The 20,557-nt window shown below is 44.3% G+C and overlaps 1 protein-coding gene across 1 annotated transcript in view; it reads right to left on the bottom strand.

Moving 5' to 3' along the window:
* frmd4ba (FERM domain containing 4Ba) overlaps positions 1-8,052 on the bottom strand; it is a 30,774-nt gene extending 22,722 nt beyond the window's left edge. The window contains exon 1 of the mRNA XM_086117539.1: positions 7,809-8,052. The gene's annotated coding sequence lies outside the window, so the exon portion shown is untranslated. The remainder of the gene's footprint in view (positions 1-7,808) is intronic.
* Positions 8,053-20,557: the final 12,505 nt, after the last annotated feature.

Here is a 20,557-nt window from a genome sequence, read left to right as displayed (position 1 = left end):
TGTTCACTCTTAGTTCGTCCTTTTTTCTTTTTTTTTTTCACTTGGGAGACCTGGACATGGGAGCTGCTCCCAATGGACTTGCCGGAACACCTTCAATAAAGGATCTCCATCCGTTGCGAATACGAGCTGGGTCATTCCAGTTCCCCAAGCTCATCTCCACATCGGATGACAATCAGCATGGAGAGTAAGTGGCAAATGAATTGTTCCAAAAGAGGGCAAAGGTCCGAGGGAGTGAGGCGCAGCGTGAATGCAGCGTCGAAACAGCTGTCATCCACAAGGAGCCCGCAGCTGACAATCTGCGGAACAGACCGAGACCCCAGCTGACGGGCTGAATGCGAGACATGCGCTGAATGCCCGACACACTCACGCAAACGCACGCGTGCAAGACGGGGGACGTGCCGAAAACAAGAGCTTGTTTTCACCAGGAACCGGTGAAAGGCAGGAGAAGCCTTCATCTATGTAAAAAACAACAACAACAACAAAAAAAAATCATCCACAAAGCAAATCCCGGAACCATATTTACCGCACGGAACATTTGTTGCAGATGTACACACCCTGGCATTGGGGACAGGGCTGCCATGGAGAGGAGATAAAAGAAGAAAGACGGATCCATAGTGCGAGTCTCGCCCAGATGCTTTCAGGTCAAATAAGGGAAACAATCTCAGCCCAGTAGGAAAGCATGCTCCAAAACCTGAACCCTCGGGACTCAGAGAGACTGCAAATTTGCATTTGTTTTTTTCCAAGAGCGCAAAATAATAATCTCATGTGTGATCGTTTCTGTACATCATATCCCAAAGATAGGGGAAATGACACCGATTGAGTCCAAATGACACAAGCAGAAATCAATCCACATGATTTTTGGATGACAACTTTTGACCATCGTTTCCTTCAGCCTAAACACATCACGACCCACATTAAAAATACCCTCCGGAGTCAGACTGCCGTGGGCTTTCCTTGCTACTGAAATATGTACAAATGTTAATCATTTTCATGGTAATATGGACGAATACAGACCATGCGTTTCATTTTTTGCCAAGAGTGGAAATTAAGCCCAAGGGCGGAGTGCGTGGGTCATCTGGAATTCCCTTCCTTAGAAGCTTCCTTACCAGTGGAGTTGGAAAAAATAGATCCAGTGGTGAGGCCGATTTACTGGATGCTCCTGGCATATACAGAACAGAACACATCCATTCGAGCCGCTATTTGCCTCAGACACCGTCCGGCCGCACAAAGTGCTTTCATGCAGACTCTTTCGATTTCAGTGTGCTCTCGATGGTTTGCAATTTTGGAGACACATGAGGAATTTCATACAGACTTAATTTGACTCTACCCTTATTTGAGTTGGCACACCGGCCTCCTCTGAGAAGTCAGAAATGAATCAAGAGCAAAATTCCACTCTAAAAATCACATTTTCTGTTTGCGAATGCAAATTAACGGCGTTTCAATCCAGACGAAGCTCACCTTTTTATCCTGGCCAAAAATGTGTAAAAATAACATATCCACATGGGGAATGGCCCTTAGTATTGCTGTGGGATACAATACTGTCTGACATTTGGACTTTTGGCCTTGAAGCAGCAAATTGCTGCTTATGTAGGGCAGTCAGTCCTTCTCAAATAGTGAGGCAGGCCCTCCTGGATGCGAGGCAATGCCACGTGGGTGCATGTGAACCCAAGGAACATGCTGCCTTTTTTTTTTTTCGGCCATAAAGTGTACTTGCACATTCACTACAGTAGGTGGCAGTGGCGCACTTATTGTCAGTGTGCAGAGGGAGTAGCCTAACCCACAACCTGAAAACAATGAGGCAGATGTGCGACCCAGTCGGCCTCCGTGGCACCCAATGTCTAATCATCGTAATTAGTCAAGCGTGCAGATGCTCCTCGCCTTTCACTTTGCGACCTAAACTCTTTGAAACAAACAGCTGCGGAGGCTCACTGGGCCCGACCACACAAGTTTCAGATTATGACCCAGACAGTCGCTGTGTGGAAAAGTGCCACAGCTCTGGGACGACAACTGGAAAAAAATGGGTTTGGGGTTGAATGTCCTGAGGGACTGTGGAAAAATGTCAAATTGTCGTGAGCGATAATTTATGGGCGGTTTGTTTGTGATATTGTATTTGCCAATTACGCGAACAAAGGCCTGCTCAGTCCCTCGAGCAATTCGAAAAAAAGAGAGCAACAGAGCCACTGTTGGCTCACTGTGCACCTAATGTGAAGTTTCAAGGTCTTTAGGGACCACAAATAAATTAAAACAATAAGAGAGAGATGCACAAAACGATAAATGTTTTTCATAGTTCAGGAATTGATCGTGTCATGTCCAGCAAATTTCTCAGTCGTGCTTATTCGTATCCCTCCACCCTGAAGCGTGACATCGCTGCCTTTTTCATGTCAACACCTGCATGAGAAATTTTATGTCAGATTTGAACACAGCCTGTGAACTTATTTTTCTTATTTAGAACAATTTGAACTTTGACACTGACAAGATGTCCACGTTGTGCTTACAGTGGGTTTTGTTTCTCACTGCAAAAAGTTGCTACAAAAACATTGACTTTGTGTGTGCGTGTCTTTTTGTTGTTGTTGATTCCCCTGCCTTCTGCAGCGCTTGGAAACCGTCAATTCAAATCACGCTTATCCATATGAACGATGAAGCCGTCTCTTTGTTCAGGCGTATTATCAGAGGGGTTCTACTAATTACATTTCAGCCACACAGACGGTCGGTCATCCGGAGCGTTAAACTAATTACGCTGTGACAATCGCAGCAGCGTGCGCTCAACGGTTACCCACAATGCAGCAAAACATGAAACCATAAACTAATAAAGCCGCTGTTACGTTTCCCGAACGTCACATTTAATGTGCAGATGTACAACGTAAAGTCTGTACTTGTCACTTGTTCAAAAAGAGAAGATGGCGTGACGATTAGCCAATCACAATAACACGAGCGTGTAAGAACTGCAATTTTTTTTTTGTATGTGTGCACACGATGAGATTGAAATGGCAATTGACAATTTTACCCATGCGACCTTTGTCTGACGCACTTTTTTGTTTTTTATTCATTACGACCCTGTCCCACTTTTTCAAAAAGAGGAAACACAACGGGAACTTCGAGTAGACCTCTCATCAAAAGACTTAGCTCTAGAAACAGAGGCGTTCCTTCTCCCTACTGAACGGCTGAATGCCTCCGGTGCATCTTTCCTCCATGTTGGACCCGCTGGGCGCTTGGTTTCGGTCCGCAAGGCAGGTGATCATGATTGAGGTTTACAGCACACAGGGTTTTTTTCTTCTTGTTTTTACATTTCGTTTACCCGCAATGATTTTAGATGTACAGCAGATGTCACTATTGACCGACCAACACAGTATCAATACAGCGTCAACACAGTTTGTGTCATGTGTCAAAGCACGCCTTAAAGATGTCATCTACCCATCACTGATGATTCCTTAGCACTCACCGACAAACAAGCTCCATCCAGCCAGCCATCAAATAACACCCATGAACAAACACCAAACACTGATGTCATCCAGACAAAAGTTGGGGGGGAAAAAAAAAACCAGAGAAAGGTTGAGAGGGTAGACAGGAAATAACTGTGGACAGCCTGGAAGGAATTACGAGTGAGAAGACATCCTGCTTGTCTCTCCACCTTGCCTCCATCTCTTCTGGCACATGATGTGAGAAACAATCACAGGAGGCTTGAAGCTTTGAGCTGTATTGATCGCTATTAGACCTGCAGTGGAATACTTCACCAGTGTTGTTTTTTCATAAGTAAGAAGGTAATAATAGAGACTCATCCCACCATTGCATTCCCTTTGCACCTACGGGATGGGCTGAGACATACGTAGAGTTTGAGTGGGTGGATAGACGTGCCCGCCTCCTCTTCTGCAGTTCGCAAACCTCTCGGGCAAGTACCGTGCGATTAGGTGCAGATGACAGAGGCGCACACCCACGCATCGCTCCTTCTCCTTACACAAATATGCACCTCACTGGGCACAGAATATCCAAAACAAAGTTGCTGCTTGTCCACAAATAAATGGTCAAATACCGTTTCGGGTTCCAAGTGCTTTCAATCCACTGGACATTGGCACAAAGGCAGGAAGAAGAGCGCTTCCCAAATCAAAGCAGAAATCACACGACAAATGGCTTCACAATACCATGACTTCTGCTCAAGGCGACCGGCAATCGTCTCCAACATTGATGGCGATTAAACGTTCCGTTACGCATGAAAAAAGTACGTTACTGCGAGGGGGCTGACTCAATTATTATTTTCTCACTTTCTTGCACTTGAAAGACACACCATTAAAAAAAAAAAAAGGAAAAAGAAAGGTTTAGCAAAAAGCCAATGATCAAAAAGTGGAACAAACGCAGACCCGATGCTTGGATGCTGGCTCAAATGGTGGACTGGGGAATGTTGATAGCTTCACACTTTATCGGTGTCAAAAATCACAACAAAACTGGAGGCAGATTTTTTTTCGGAAACATTTTGTCATACATTTCACGAGTAGAGGTGCCGTTATTCATTGATTCATTGTCAAATTAATCCCAAACAAGTTTTGATAGTAGATTAATCATTTAGTGCCATTGTTTAACTCATTCAGTACCAGCCAATTCTAGACCAAGTCTGAAAAAACGTTTAAACACGTTATTGGGAGTGAATGAGTTAACTTGAAATTGTCCAAATCCTCAAAATTTCATTTTGCAGTAAATATTCTCCAATTTTTGAAGTCCTCCATAAAAGAGCACTGATCATCTTTGTGGTAGATCAAAATAAAGCATTTTCTTTTATTCTGAAAAACAAACTTTTGCCTATTATCCGACAGTGACTGAATTTGAAATAATTGATATTTGTGCATTTTATACAATGTAAATGTGAAATAATCTCCTGTTTCGTAATAAAGGGATGGGAATTCAAATATGTTTTCTTTTTAAATCAGGCTCAGCGATTAATCAGCAAAATAATTGACAGATTAATCTACGATTTGAAAAAAGAAAAAGACGATAGTTGCAGCCCTGCAAATGAGCTAATAAGTATATAGGAGAAGTTCATTAAGTCGTTATTTACTATCCACTGTTGCAAGGGTCACGGCTCTCAGAAATCAAAAGTCTCACAATTGTCTCCTAATAAGATATTTGCCACATCCAAGTCAATGATGGTATTGAGTCATCATGATGCGTGTTTGGTTGACTCTTTGTTGAAAGCAGGATGTCCTGTCTGAGGGGACAAAGCAGACGTGATACAAGGAAGAGCTATCGCGTCTGCACTCTGCTGAAGGCACGACAAATGAGGAACGGATTCCTGTTGACACAACTTTTGGTTGTCAATGACATCTCAACACTCGACAACCGACCTCCAGACTCACGTCTGCTTGGGAAGGCCTGAATTGATTTCTCCCGCTGAGCCGATTGAAAATCACTGACCCCGGAGCACACGCGCCGGATCATAATAAACAGTGCTCCAGAATGGGAATTGAGCTTCCAGCAACAAATTCGGTTTTCCAGGTCTCATATTTTGCTCACAGCATTGCTATCACTCTTCATAAATGCAGATGGAAGTGCGTTTGCGAGCCGCTATGAGTCGACATCTCCATTGGTTTTGTTCACTCATTCGCTGGCGTTAGTGATCGGCCCTGCCCGTTCGCCCATTTTGACTTCCTCTCTCCGGATTTCAGTTAAAAAATGAAAGACACCTGTCAGGAGCAGAAGGACGAGAGCAGTTTTCTTGCTGATGCATTGAATTGCTCAGACCCGTGTGACAACTGTATCACATAACCCAACTGACAAAGTCCCTCATTCAAGCGCGCTGAGTTGGTTGTACTCTACAAGTGTGGGAAAGAAAAGGAAAATGCTGACTTGGACGTAACAGGGAGGGATGCGAGTAATTGGGAACGCCGTTTGTCACACTGTCACGACGGCTATAATCTTGTTTACGCATCCACCGGCTGCACGCACTGTTGCTCAAAAGCTACGTTACAACTCGTGGCGTTACTCGTTAAGAGTATGTCTCTCAGTAGCTTGGTTGTAAGTGTTGCTGTTTTCGACATCAAATAGCTTATCAAACATGAAATGATCACGCAGTGATAGTGCTGTCGCAATGGCAGAAGCTTACTTTCCCTCGGCTGTCCTATCGCGCTTCCGTTTGATGTCAAGGTGCATCGCTGTTTTCTTGTGCAATCCCAAATAGAAGCCGATGTCAACACGAAAGAGCAAAAAGTTAAGGGGTAAAATTCATTTCTGTCCAAAGTTAACAAGACAATCGTCAGCTGAGCTCTTCTTCAACAACACAGGAAACATCAACAGCTAACACATCACTAGCTAGCAAGAGGTTTTCGCCGGCAATAAAACAAAAGTGTTGGTGTGCATGCTTTTTAAATATAGACAGGAAGAGGTCGGGAAGATGAGAAAACAAATGAAAAGTGGGTTATACTACTTGGAAATGTTTTAGATGCCAGCCCCTATTGTCACCTTTCAGGAATATGCTGAATACTTAATCATGAGCATTTTGTTTCGTCAGGAGCATTCGTGTCTCAGCCAAAACAATAAACTCACTACCAGAAAGACTGACAACATGAATATTTTGTTTCTGTATTTATATTTTTTAATGCCATTTTCGTACTCTGAATAGTTTCAAGTGACACAATACTGAATCCTTATTTGTTTTTATTTCACTTTGGGATTGTTGTGATCTATTTAAATTTCTAATTTGACATTTGGTGACCAAATACAGCTGAATTTAATTGACACGTTTCTTCTTGGGGGTCCACTCAACTGAAGTAGCTTTGATCTAGTTTAGCTAGCTCCATTTTGTGTGTGTGTGTGTGTGTGAGTGTGTGTTTTGTTTTTTGTTGGGTTTCTTCAGTGCAACTACAGATTTAATGTAGCACAGTCTAGAGTTCAGTCAATTCTCCGAGTAGCTTGGCCAACGCTGGCTGCACAAATGCGAGCAGGCTAGCGAATGGGCCCTGGTGGCCAAATACTGTAACTGCGTGGGGCCTGGCAGCAATGGCCGAGTATTCCAGGGGTTAATAGCTTTATTGAATTGGAAGCGCTGACCGCATTCAAATCAGCTCAACATCCCAGACTAAAGTTGACACAGAACTGCGCTGCATTTGTAGTGTCTGTGCAAGAATCACAGAGAAGGCACGTGTTGCTTTCATGAGGAACAAACTGCATACGGTAAAAACAAACAAGCTCGAGCTTGTGCTCCTGACACCTCTTGGCCGCTGGATGTCTTCCAGATAGACCTCCTTGACACCACAAATGAAAGTGGTGGGACTGAGGACACAGTGTCCACCATCTTGAGGTGAGATGTTATCACTTCCAATCGGTAAACACACTCCTCTCATTACTGCGTTTGAAATGATACGAGACCAACACAGGATATCACGTTCCTGACGGCCCATTGTTTGTTTTGTCCAGGGGAACAGGATATTCAACACCGTGCCAGCCAGCTGACGCGAGGAGTGCGAAAAGCGCGATGGTCGTTTGAAAAGCAAACCAAACTGCTGTTCTCACCTGCTGCCCCCGTTCTAGCTGTTGATGGTGCATCGCATCATTTTCACCGAGCTGCTGTCAATGTGCAAAGCACTGGTGTTGACATGTCAACAGTTCCCAGCTGACCGAACACAGTAACACGGCAAAAGTCCATTTCGTTTGCTATTGTCACATTTCCGATTCAAACCGTGAGATCAAAGTCAACAAACGCGTGCAAGCTCGGAGTACTTTATCAACGTCACTGTCACATTAGTCTCGACTGTTTTGCTGAAGTTGGCGTCAAAGCGAGATAAGTAGTCCCTAAACATTCTGAGGAGTAGCTGAACGTCGCTCACCTCGTGTCTTTTGTTGTTGTGCTCGGATCGCTGCCACTTGTTCTTGTTTGTGCTCGCGAGGTGTCGGCCGCCCGCCGGCGCCGATCCCAAGCAAACTCGACTCGCGCAGTCTCGTTAAAACGAACAAACGAGCGGAGTTCGTCGCAGGTCCGACTCGTAGGAGGCGGGGAAAGCTACCGGCCGGCTTGGCTTGGCGTGACGACGAGAGCGGCGGCTCTCACTCGGCAGAGCCGGCCGCTTCCAACCTCTCTTCGCACTGGCCGCCTCCTCTTTCTCCCGATCCAGCTAGTTGGCCAATCGGGGGGCACTTCTGGTGCGGGACCGCAATCAATCGAAATTGCGACGACATTCAACAACAATATCCAGTGCAAGAAAACGAGGTTTTCATTTTCGGTCGCACATGATTGCAATTTGCAAAGCTGACGTACGATTACCCCCCCTCCCCGCGCGTCCCACTTCTTTTCTCCCCGAAAACAATGGTACTGAACACATTTGAATGGTGTGCATTTTTAAATTGAGTACATTCAAATAATTTCTTTTCCCAGTGTATTTGTCATCCAATTCATCGAACCATTTTAATCAATCAATCAATCAAACAAACAATCATTCTGTCGGTCTGTACATCTATCAGGAACATGCATAAAATACATTTACTGTCGGAATTGTAACTTTCTTTCTTTTTTTACTGTTTTGCTGTTATTTTGTTGTAACTTTTCATGCGATTTAAATACAGCTTGACTTTGAGCATACTGCTGAACGTTTGCAATGACTGCATCGTAAGGGAAAGGGAAGGAAAGGAGTGCCGCACTGATGAGGTTTCAATGTTGTCGAACAATGGGAATGCCAAGTCACCGCTGAAAACTGCAGGAGCAAGGAAATTGCGGGGAGAAAACGATCCACTTGGATTGGAAAGCACTTGAACTGAGGGGAACAACGCTCATGGTAAAATGTCGTCTAGTTCGAGGAATTAACTGTACTTTGTACTATAAAAGAACAAAAGATACAATCTTTTGTTTACAATCTTTTGTTTTCTGGTGGGGGCTGAGTTTGTGGTGCAAAGAGCTTTCATCGAAGCATCATGAGTCACCCCGGTCGCTGCCCCTCCCCCATTTATGACGATTTCTGCAAGCTGTGACGAGGTTGAGCCGAGTGTGCAGACGACACAAAATCTGTTTGCCTCATTCGCCCAGTGAGATTAGCCCCCAGTCATTTTTTACAAAGACACTTCATATAAAATATCTTCTCGTAATTATGATACGGAGAGGGGAAATGATTTGGAAGGGGATTAAGGCAGATGATTGTGCTCAAATTGAAATCAATTCAACACATAAAACATAGCGTGTAGTAAAGTTATGTGAGCAAATGTAACCACCAAGTAATCCTATCTTTTTATACCCAATGACAACATTGTACACTTTTAAGGGGATTATGCCGGGTCCCTCGAACAGATGTTAACACAGTGAGGTCAATTCTCTGCGATTGACACAGTGTCCCAGAGTTATTGGCCCATTGTCGGGGTGCGTGTTATCCTTTGGTCTTTGGCGTCATATTACCGCACTTCTACCTCCAGGGCAGATTAAATATGTGCCCATACCATCAGCCTTGACCTTGATGGATGACTAATGTGATTTTGCTTTGTGCCTTGACCGACACTGACGCTATGACGCACTCCAGGAAACGTTATGCCTTTACGAGCTTATACAAAGAAGAGATGACAATACGGTGCATCAAAAATAAGTGAAGGCTGACCTTCATCCCCATCACGTGCACTCGCCACAACTCGAAGCAGGTCAAATATTGTGCCACGGGCTTTCATGGAACCTGCACTTGGTCATTTTTGTGTCTAGCAGGCTCCTTGACAGGTCAGAGTCAATACAGTGTAAATATTTGTGAACCCCCCTATTTATTTATTTATTTACTTATGAGGCATAATATCAAACACAACTTGAATTTTGCTGGTATCACACCACAACCTCCTTTTTCAAAATTTGCTCTGGTTCTGTTACCTTTAGAAATTCACTTTCAATGCCTTCAAAAAGTCTTGATGTGAAATGTCACTTTGTTGAGTAATTCATGAAGGTGCCCTGCTCAAAAGCAGCTTGGCAGTCGCCAGGAAGCAAGCACCCTTTACTTGGAGTAGATCTTTGACTTCTGACTGATTGCTCCATTCAAACTGCAGCTAAATTGCACGCGTTTGTACTTCTAAGACGTCATTTCTTATTGTTTTGCACTGGTGTGATTGATTGGATTTTCTTTTCTTTTTATTCCTCAAAAACTCCACTCTGCCTTTCAGATCGGTATTAAACCATTTACACATTCACTGTACGTCCAAAATTCGGAGTTTAAGTATTTAATTTGGGTCGAAGGAAGCGAATCTTAAAAACAGTTTTGTTATTGTTTACCTTGAAGGTCAGTAAACTGATTTCCGGGTTTCCATTCTACTTTGACTGGCGCCCTCTGGTGACCATTTTTAGCAGTAGCATTGGCCTCGCAAAATAAATCCCTTTATCTCCCCAAAAAAATCGATGGTATTCGTGGTTTCACTATTTGAAAAGCACATGTTTTCTTTTATATGAATGCAAACGAGTTTTGGGCTGTTTCCTTGGCTCAACATCTAAAATGGAGCAAACGTATTACAGCCACATGCATGGCAGTGACTACATGAGACTGACTGACTGACCATGGTCACTCCCACTTCACAACAATTTCCCGCTAATAATACGGGACAAGGAGAGCAAAACACCAAACAAAAATAAATAAATAAAAATACAGCAGTGCGCCTAAACAACTTTAAACACGTTAATTCAAGCCTCACCGTAAACTACATTTCATCAAATAGACTGCTTGCTCTTTAATTAAAAAAATAAAGTCTTCAACCACATTTTCAACAATGAAGCTGTGTTTTATCATCACCAAGAAGTGTATTGCAGCCCGCTATCTTCAACTGAAGAATGTCCAAATTAACAGCCGCAAATGTTAATTTGTTACGCATCAGCATGGCCCGGGGCAAGACAAGCCAAGCTCAACTCAACATTATCCAAAATAGTAATTTTATTATTGTTGTTGTTGAAACACGATGAATTTGGTATGAGTGGAGCAATTGTTTGGGGCAGGTGTAAAATTCATTTGAATCCATGTCTTATCAAATCAGCATATAATCGTGGGGGATGTCAAATGGCAACGCTTGTTTTCTCAGCTTGAATATTATCAGCAGTGCTTCCCAGTCACGACGCAAGCGCAAGTAGATTTGAAAAAGTCACAGCGATGCAACGTCAATTTGAGGATGTTAACAGTTGCAGTCCACGTGCAAGACGCCCACCGGCAACGCCCTCAATCCGTTTAGGTGAACGTGTGATTTAGCGCTCCCTGTTTGGAATCGGAATATATCACCCCCACGTCTCTCGGGGAATGTCTTGTTCTCCCCTTGGGAGAGCTGGACCAAGTGGCTGCGGCGAGGGAAGTCTGGTGCTTCCCTGCTGGGGCTGCTGCCCCGGCGACCCAACCCTGGATGAGTGGAAGTCGTAATAGATCAAGGCAAACACAGGAAAACGGTCATCTTCTAAATATTTGTGAATTATGGTATGAGACTATGACCTCAAAAATCTCTCGAAGTTGTTCCCGCAATATAATTTGCAGTTATACTGTGGCATTTGTGGATCATACACACACACACACACACACACACACACACACACACACACACACACACACACACACACACACACACACACACACACACACACACACACACACACACACACACACACACACACACACACACACACACACACACACACAAAAGCTGAAAATGGGACAACATTTGTATCAGGCATTTGATCTTCTGAACTAACTAATTATGGTGGCTCGGGAACACAACATGGGCCTTTGAATCTCCTTCTGTGAATCAACAAGCAGCCTTGTAACACGTTGCATCCTTGCTTATCAATCGGCAAAATGCATTTTCATGCTTCCAGTTATGGAGCGGAGAAACACAAGGAGGGGGGCGGCTGTCCTGCTTGAAGCAAAGCACATTTGCCATGGCTCATCTTCTTACGCCGCACAATCCCCGCAACGTGAGTTCATTTCATTGACCAAACGTATGAATTTTGCATTGACCCTTAATGAGAAATGAACGCGTGTCAGACGAAGAAAAAAAACAAAAAACAAAACCCAACCAAACCCTGACTTAATAATCGAATGACTCTTGCTAGATGGTGAAATGATTCACGAGCAGTTCACTAATCTCTCCTCACGCAATCGGCGGAAGATGATAGACGAGTCTGGAAAATGAAGCTCAGGTTTTTTAGCTTCAGCTTTAACATGGCTGAATCACAAGCCGTGCTTCCTGTTTTCAGGCTCAGAAATAGCATGGCAAGAGCCCTCGTTTGGCAAAAGTCAACTTTTTGGAAGACGCCTGAAACTCGCCCCTGTGTCGCGTCCTGTTCCAGAGACAGAAAAGATGGTGTGACATCATTAAACTCCCAAGATATAAATAGCCAAAAAGCAGTGACTTGAGAAAAAAAAAAAAAAAACGTCTCAGTGAGGACACTGTGTGCAATGGTGAGCATGTTTTGGTTCACCGTTGATTTTGGTAGCACTTTAAAACGGTACGTTAGGCTCACAGAGCCATCTGCAAGGATGGAGCCCACGCTGATTTGATGGCTTCAAGACTTCTATCCATCCATCCATTTTCGAATTTTAATAATTAATCATTTTCATCATTTCCAATTCACCTACCACGAATGCTTTTGGAATGCTGGAGGAAACGCGGGGAAAGCCCACGCAGGCACAGCGGGGGAATCTCCACCTCCCGGTCCAGGCTTAGCAACGAGGCAGGTGAAAAACGTGGGTGTTGCAATGGGGGAAAAAAAAACAAAAACAAAAGCAAACCGCAGAGTAAGCCCATGAAACTTCCCTGGTAAAACAAATTGTATGATATCCTCCCTCACGTCCACTGAAGTGGAAACGCTCCTGTTGCAAAACACAAAACCAGTGGACTTCCTTCCCTAAACAACAAATAGGGGATTCGACATTGTAGCGGGCCACGCACGCTACGGTCACAGCGGCAAGTTCCAGCGTGGTCAAGTTTTGACAAAGAGTCGACCTGCTCAGAGAGCAACCGTGGCCGAGTTGCTGCTTGGCATCATTATCTAAATGGGCACTCAAAGGTAAGATTCATTTCTAGATTTCAAGCCTTCTTTTGTTTATTCTTCCATTATGTATCCTTTTCTTTCTATTTTTTTTTTTTGCTTGTGTCCCCCCCCCCCCCCCCCCCCCAGTTTAACATTAATCAGAGCCTCGGTTGCTATGTTGTGTTTGTCATTGCAACAATCCCACACCCTGACAATTAGCAACACAATTCTTGTGTGTCTGCGCCAGACATACACACCGCTTGGGTGGTTTTGACAGAGACCAAACACAACAAACAAATGCACTTGCTTTTGAGAGCGCATTATTCCAGAGCGCATTTGACTCCATTCACATTCTCGGTGGGGTCAAAAGAATTTAGTCAGACAGTACGCTGCCGGAAATCAGCGTCCGGCCTTTAGCCAGCAACAATACTCTGATGAATCGTGCGAAACCCAACACCGCTATTCTTTGTCTGTTTTTATTTGCCGCTATATGGAAAACGTGTACATTTCCATGGAATGATGAACCAAAACCGAATTCAAGACCCAATGCGGGCAAAAGACATTGAGCATTAGCAGTGAGATGCTATTCGACAACACTTGAATGACTTGAGCATCGTGAATGAGCTGCTCCCTTGGAACAGACTCAGCTACGTTAACGGTAGCGCTGTCATCTCAACAACTTTACAGCCTTCGTTACGCCGTGCAAGTTAGACCAAAATGAGATATTGGAGTGGCTAACAAAGCGGCTTTTGACTCTCATCGCCCACCGGAGCAAATCCATCCAGAAAGAAGTTTAACACGGTCGGCTTAAAAGAAGACACACAGCGGCAGTGCCGTTTGAAAATCGTAGCTCTTTTGACCCTGACTTTTCAAACCCATCAACAAACTACTGTCGGATAAACGGGTTCAGCTGCAAGCCTGCGGGCCAAATGAAAAATCATTCCTTTTGGATGGGGGTTCCTAATCAAATGTGCAGAAAAATGTGTCGAAGCCAATGTCGAAAACATCATCGTACATAAGCTGAGAATTCAGTGCACCTTCAATTCTATAGTATCCATCCATTTTCCAATTCGCTTCTCCTCACGAGGGTCGCGGGCGTGCCGGAGCCTATGTAATGGGAATTTGACGCCTATCCCGGCGGCTGTTTTCGGCCAGGAGCCGGGGGACACCCCGAACTGGTCGCTGGCCAATCGCAGGGCACCCGCAGACGAACGACCAATCGCGCTCACGACCACACCGACGGACAATTTGGAGTGTACCATTATCGTGCATGTTTTTGGAATGTGGGAAGAAAGCAGAGTACCCGAAGAAAATCCAGGCCGACACCGGGAGAACACGCCACACGGGAAGGCCGCAGTCCGGAATCGAACCCGCGTCCTCTGCACTGTGAGGCGGTCGTCCACCGCGCCGGCCAAAGCTGTAATATCTTTGATGAGATTGATACATCGATATAGATGTATACATATTTATTGTCAATTTCCACATTGAACTAGAAGGACTAGAAAGAAAAGGAGGCTTTGAAATGTGAGCATTCACATTGATAAATGTGTCACATTGTGATGAAAAGCAATCATCTCAGATGAACAACAGGAAAATTTGAGTTGATATGCAATTAGCCAAGGAATTAAGCGAATTGCAGCGCAAAATGTAATGCTTTGTTTAAATAGCAAGCTTTGCGGTTGTCGCTACATAAACAGAGAGGAACAATTTTGACTCTGTTGAAATCTAAATAAATCAACGGATAAATAAGTCAATCGATCAATAAATAAATAAATACATCCGCTCAAGACATGCAAAGCCTGTCCAACCCCCCCTCTCCCAACACATTGGCACTATGAGGCCATTTCTTTTATTTCTGCTGCCTGAAAACATTTTTGGGTTGGACATCAAAAGATAAACACGAGACAAGAGATCAACCACCTGCAATTGATTTCCAATGATGATTATTTCGTCTTTGTTTTATTGCTATCTTGACATCTGATACAAAACTAAGAGGCAAAAAAAAAAAGGTTGGCGTTAACCTCTTGGGTATATTTTGGTCTTTTTGGCTTCCCGCTGGCAATTAAAAAAAAAAAAAGACACAGACTTCCCAAGTTTATCACGGAGACGCGATGTTCTTTCAAGTAGAACAAGTAGAAGCTTTGTTTTCCAGCTGCATTTGAAGGCACATTGGGAGATCCGTTGCCATCGTCATCTCTGCTCATCAACAGCCTGCCGCGCATGTGACGGCATACGTGGCATCAAAAAGGAAGGATGTCAAAAAGTTGGTCAGCCGCCCAGCGTATTTTGTTTACGATCGTATCTGAGTTACGTCGCTCCATGCGGAATGGCTCCCACCCCACATCCCACGGCGAGGGCAAGTCGGGGGAAAAGCTGAGGAGAGGAAGAAGTACATGTCATTGACTAAATATATGCGTTACAACGCGCTCAACTTTTGTTCCGAATCAGCTTCTTGTGACTGGTTACGACGCGACTCTCTTCTCATTCATTCCCGCAGCTTCGCTGTGCTTTAAACTGTGTGGACGCCGAGCGTCTGCAGCGCGGACGCTCAGCGTACGGAGAGTTTTCAGGGTAGGTTGTCCCAATGCGTTGAAATGAGACGAGTCATTGGATAAATGCTGGTTTTGTCCCGCCCATCGGACGCTCAGCGTCTCTGGGAGTCTAAGGACAGTGGGCGTTTATGGGCTGGACCGGACGCTCAGCTTTTCTGCATGATGATTGGATGGTCTGTCAGAGGCCGAATCTCGTTTTGATTGACAGAGAAATGAGCCAATCACCGATCTTTTACCAATCTAAAAGTTGTTTAATTTCTTTTTTTTTTTTGTATTTGTCAATATTTTGGGGATGTTATATGTTTAAACGAATTCTAACATGATCACGTGTGTTTGTGTGTGTGTGTGTGTGTGTATGTCTCTCTCTCCCTCTCTTTCTCTCTGTGCTGAAAGTGCTCCAAAACGGACTTCTCTGCTAAGTATAGAGCGTATCTCGAAAGCCTAAAATTTGATTTAGCTCGAGGTAATTATCCCCTCTCCCTCCCCTGCGCCCCTGAAAGTGCGATGTGTGTGGCTCGTTTACCGCCGCCTCGCCCTCCTCGCAACAAACTCCTGCAGCTTGATCGCTTGGTCCCATTCGAGTGGACCGGAGAAATGCATTGGATGTGTGCAGAGGAGGAAATTTAAAAAAGTCCTGGGGAATGTTATCGAAAAGTACAGATGATTGGCTGTGAAGGTAGCCTGAGAGAGAGGTCAACACTCTCTTGAGTAATCCATTTTCATGTTTGGGACACAAAGCAGAGCATCTAATCGCATTTGCTTCACATCCCTGACGTCGCCATTGTTTTTTGTCTTTGTTTTTGTTTTTTGGTTCCAGCCGCTTTTAGAATGAATGCACAAAAACATGTTTACGATGTTATTGTCTATAGTTAAAAAAAGACCGAAATACGAAAATCTTTTCATGAGACTAGCTTCAAATGTGTGGAGGAGGGTGTAACAGAAATGTTCAGCAGTAGCATTCATGAAATGGTGTCCAATGGTGCCAAGGGTGTGCCAGAAGAGGGCGGAGCGCTAAATTTGCTTTGCTGAAGCCGTCTTTTAAAGTCATCAACCGCACCATTTGTGTTTTTCACTTGACTGCAAGATATTTTGTCTTTGGTTGGTTCATATTGTTTTTTTTTATTGATAGCAGATGCACATAATAGCTTGGCTCCACTGAAATAAAATCTTGGCGCATGCAGAGGTCGCCGATGGCGTCACGGTCCACTCGCCTGACTTGCGTGCGGGCAGCGTGCGATCGGTTCCGCTCGGCGAGGATGTGAATGTCGGTGTGAATGGTTGTTCGTCTCTATGTGGGCCCTGCGACTGACTGGCGACCGGTTCAGGGTGTAGGGTTAAGCTCCACCCACCGCGATCCTGTTCAGGATAAGCGCTGTCAAAATGGATGGATGGCAGAGCGAATGGTAGCAAAAATGTCATGTGACACCTGGGGATCTTGTTTTTTTTTTCTTTTGCTGGCACCAACTCAGCACAGCAGCGGCCCTGGTGCCGAACGAGCACCAAGTTTTTGTTTTGGTGGAAAAGGGGTTTTGAGAGATCTCAGCCGGAAGGGCCAAAAATGGACCTTTAAGATAACAGAAGATAACAAAAAAAAGTGTTGACAAACTTTAGTCTTCTTTATGTCGTGTTTGTGTGTGCATTAAACAGGACTATGTTTGTCTCCTGCTCGCATGGATTTTCTGCATTCGCACCTTCCAAAATCACGCGTTAACGTTTGGTTCATTGAAAATATTCCACAGGAGTGGGAATGCTGCACCGAGCGCCGACAGGTGCCTTGCGATTGACTGCTGACCTGTCGGGGGGGGGGGGGGGGGGGGAGCGGCATCTCGGCCAAAGCCATCGAGAATAATCTCCAGCTCATGACAAGTGGGACGCAAAATGGATGGATGGATGGAAGTTGAGCTACAAAAATACCTGCATCCGTGCCACTCCAATATCGTTCGCAATGGATTTTCTCATAAACGTCATCCCAAATGGGGACGTTTGTTTCTTACGTTAATGGGTGCGATCGGACCGAGGCGCATAGAACTTTGATGGCCTGGAAAAGACCCAACATTGAAAAATCATATAACGCCACGTGCAGACATTTGCGGTGAAACGCTGACCTTTTCTTTGCACTGGAGGCTTCCTGAGAGGAAGAATGGTGCATTTGTAACTTTGACTTTTTGATTTTGGTGGAGGTTTGAAACAGAGTGAAGGGAGTCTTTTGTTTTTTCACCGACAGCCCTTTTCTCTTGCAACTTAGATGGCTTTTTCATCAAAGTATCTCCAAAGGAAAGCATGCACAGACTAATGATATCTGACATGGATTCTTAGTCTTCCTGTTTCAATCAGTTTGATTTTCTTATATCACATATAAAACGTGTATATTAACACTCGGTTCCGGCCTTCCTGTGTGGAGTTTGCATGTTTTCCCCGGGCCCCCGTCCCACATTCCAAAAAACATGCATGGCAGGCTAATGGAACATTAAATCCGGGTTGTCCAAACCTTTTCTCTAAATAAAGTACATAAAGTGTCACAAAAATATTGATCAGATCTTTGCTCGCTGACAGGAAACAGCCAAGCAATGAAACACTATTGTTAGTCACTTGGACAAGTGCAAATTCACACAGTGATTTTCTTCTTGGAAAAGGATATTTAATTCTTGCTAATCTTAACCACTGGCCACAGGCAAAGGAGCAAAGACATCTCTTTGTCCAGTGCTCTTCCTCTTAAAGAAGTAGTTTGTCCCTCCGTTCTCTGATCGCGCTCTTCAGAATGGCTAAAAATGTATTGGATAAGCTAAGTTTTGGTGAAGGTTTTGTACGCTGGATAAATAGCGGGCACAGCAGCGGCTGTTTACAACTTTGGGCCGTCCAACAAAATAGCAAACAGCGCAAAAAATGATACCAGTCACAAATTCGTCCTAGCTACATATGTAATGGAGCGATACATTAAGCTTATTAAATTATGACGGAAGTGACGCAACAGCTGACTCCAAAGCAAAGTGCATCACTGAGGGGCTGCGGCCATCTCTGTTGGACTCCACCACCCTCCGCGCAAAAAAAGTTTTTTCTTTTACAAATCCAGAAAAATCTTTAAAAAGACGCTGATGATTATTCAATATATTCTTCCATGAAAAACCAAATCTTCAAAGTATTGAAAAAAAAAATGTTGGGAGAAAAAATATTTGAACATTCTCACATTTTTATGAACGAGTCGAGCAGATCTCAGAAATGGAGGACCACCTCTGGATTGCTCAGTAGAATACCCAGCTTTCATGCTGCCTTCGGGATTTTTTCCCACGGTCTTTCTATCCCACCCATGATTTAAATTGATGTTCCCGTGTGAATTACTGTCAAACTGTAAACACCACATTTGAACGAACCACTGTGAAAAGAAACGTGTTTTTTTTTTGCGTACATTTCCTGTACACATCAGAAAATATCCCGTGGCACACCCTATTTTAGTTCGTGATGATTTAACATAGTGACGCTCCTCAGGCCATTCCAACGGGTGCAAGATGCTTATTGACGATAGTGACCGATGTGACTGTCAATAGAGGGACCACGCATTTTATAGTCGTGTTGCATGCAAAGATCTTGTGAAGGGCTCCATTATTTTTTTGCTAAAAGAGGGACAGTAACTCAAAAGTAGAAAAAAAAATAAACCATTACGACTTACAAGTCCAACAGGACTTTTTCAATCACATGGCTGCACAGGTTTCTGCGCACTACTGTATTTGTATTGCCTCATCGTCACTACTCTCACGTCAAAACGACTCGGGCTTTGCCATCTGAACACAATTGGCTCTCAGTAAATGTTTGGAAAGATGACATGCCCCCAAGAGAGGCTTGATGAGACAGGAAGAAGTCAAGTTGCTTGGACGATAAGAATAGATCTATTTCTTTTCAGGGGTTGAGGAATGACGCCTACCCCTTCAAATGTTACTGGTCCTGAAGGCAAAGCCTGAAACGTGGACCCACGTGCTCTCTTTGAGAAGGTAATAAACTTGTGCCTCACAAAGATTCTGCGAAGAAAGTGAGAGCTTGTAGGGGCTAAAAGAGACATCCTTTGTTCACAGTTCCCTCCACAGCCAAAGGTTGGGTTGAGGGAAAAGGCCACACTGCAGAGGGAACTTAAAGGAAGACTTGGCTACGACTCGACAATGAAGGCTTTCTTGGCTTTCATCAGCCACTGTTGTGCCGCAGGGCGCTTCCACCGAGTTTGTATTTGTCTCCCCAGACCATTTTCCAATAATCCAAACAAAGATGGCCTGTGTGAGTTGTCGTGACATTATATGAGATGACATGGCAGACCTGTTATTTTATCCTTTTTTAAAAAATCATTACGCTCACGCTTTATATGGTGCCCAAGTCCACACGAATAAACCGACGACGCATCAACACGCTGCTTGAGTCGTTCAAATCATCAAAGCGCTCGGTGAGCAACCAATCGCGGCTCACCTGTTCTTTGGGTTTGGTCACGTGATGTTGGCAACCCAAGGAACAGGCGAGGTCATTTTCAGTCGACGGCAAGTGGCAAAATCGGGTGGATTTTGCTGCTTAATTCACCTTCCACAGGCATAGTATTTATCAGAATGCCATCTTCAGACGCGTGGAGGCGCATTGACCAGATGATTGTTCGGAACATTTCTGACTTGACTTTCCCATTAAAGGAGACATTGTGATTTTCTTTCTTTTCAATTTCAAAATTGTTCTCACGCTCTGATGAGCATGCCCGTAATGTGTTTTTGTCAAAATTATATTTCAAGGATTACATTATCGCATGATTCATCCAACCATAATTCTTGAAATGAGCTCGTTTTAGTGGCCGGCCCTCGTCATGCATGCGGGCAAGGCCTCGCCCCACCCCGAGTGGCCAACGGTGAGTCTGGCTGCTCAGCCGAACATTCAAGTGCCATGATGCGCCGTTATCAGAAGCTAACGCTGGTAACACGAGTAGCTAATGTTAATCTGTATCAATACTGTAGACCCTCTTACCCACAATGCTTAGTTTCCAGCCCCCTATTTTAGGGCTCGCACGCAAACGGAAAACCCGGAGAGAAGAACTGTCCATTGTTCG

Source organism: Hippocampus guttulatus, chromosome 8 (genome assembly GCF_054856545.1).
Source record: "Hippocampus guttulatus isolate MCC_2025c chromosome 8, RoL_Hgut_1.0, whole genome shotgun sequence".
NCBI classification, from domain to species: Eukaryota; Metazoa; Chordata; class Actinopteri; order Syngnathiformes; family Syngnathidae; genus Hippocampus; species Hippocampus guttulatus.
This window is presented reverse-complemented; position numbering and strand designations above follow the sequence as displayed.